The sequence below is a fragment of the Centruroides sculpturatus genome, unplaced genomic scaffold (genome assembly GCF_000671375.1).
Source record: "Centruroides sculpturatus isolate CEXI.00-Female unplaced genomic scaffold, Cexi_2.0 scaffold383, whole genome shotgun sequence".
Lineage (NCBI taxonomy): Eukaryota > Metazoa > Arthropoda > Arachnida > Scorpiones > Buthidae > Centruroides > Centruroides sculpturatus.
The window spans coordinates 351,227-352,142 of record NW_019384849.1 but is presented as its reverse complement, the minus strand read 5'-3'; the positions used below and the strand labels follow the sequence as shown (position 1 = coordinate 352,142).

Genomic DNA, 916 nt, shown 5'->3' with positions numbered 1-916 from the left:
TTTATAGGATGACCAAAAGCCAGTTAACCGAGATATAGCAAAGTTAGTTAATTGAATTAACTGATTTTTGAAATATCGCGTGTATAGATCAAATTTATGAAAAACAAATTTAAATTCAAATAAAATAAATAATCGCACTCGTTAATTCAATACTATATTCTTTTAAAAAATCTGATTTAAAAGAGCAAATTTGAATTTCTTTCCTAGAATGGTAATGAGACGAATTATTGTGTCTTTGTTTCATCTTGACGTAACGCTATTTGAGAAGAATAAAAGATAAGGTAATAAAAAGATTTTATTCGTTTTACGTATTAAATAATCCAATTTAAATTCTGAAATCCCATTTCTTAGCATTTCAGAAGAATCTTGATTTGGTTCATCGACCCAACAGTTCATCATCAATTCCATTCGGAGTTAGAACAAGCAATGAATGACGAACATTCATAAGCTCGTCACGATGTATAGATCTAATTCATACAAGAAGTTAATTGAAAGACGTTAATACAAGAATATGTTATTTTTGTGATGTAATAAATCCCTGATAACATGTAATAAACAAATTTGAGAAATAAAGATAATGAAAACTTCATGTATCAGTGTCTCTTATTGTAATACTTTTCGCTACTTTTACAATATGCTTAAAAAATATAAATTCCTATGTATGAAAGTAGAGCATATGGAAAAAATGAGTTCTTTATTAATATTTTTAGCTCTCAATTACATAATAAATAAATAAATAAATATAGGCTATATATATTCATATAATTAATGAATAATGATGTATTTATATATTTATTAATAGTTTCGGTGTAGCTGAAAAAAATTAAGTTAAGGAAATGTTTAAAATACTTTAACTTTTTTGGAGAAAAAAACTAAATAAAGAAATTAATCACAAATATTTTTAAAAACTTTAATC

At 24.3% G+C, this 916-nt stretch overlaps 1 long non-coding RNA gene across 1 annotated transcript in view; it reads left to right on the top strand.

Moving 5' to 3' along the window:
* The window catches only part of LOC111630454, a 16,039-nt gene extending 15,460 nt beyond the window's left edge, over positions 1–579 (top strand). Inside the window, exons 2-3 of the long non-coding RNA XR_002757529.1 lie at positions 208–281; positions 352–579. This is a non-coding gene — a long non-coding RNA (uncharacterized LOC111630454). The remainder of the gene's footprint in view (positions 1–207; positions 282–351) is intronic.
* The last annotated feature ends 337 nt before the right edge of the window (positions 580–916 follow it).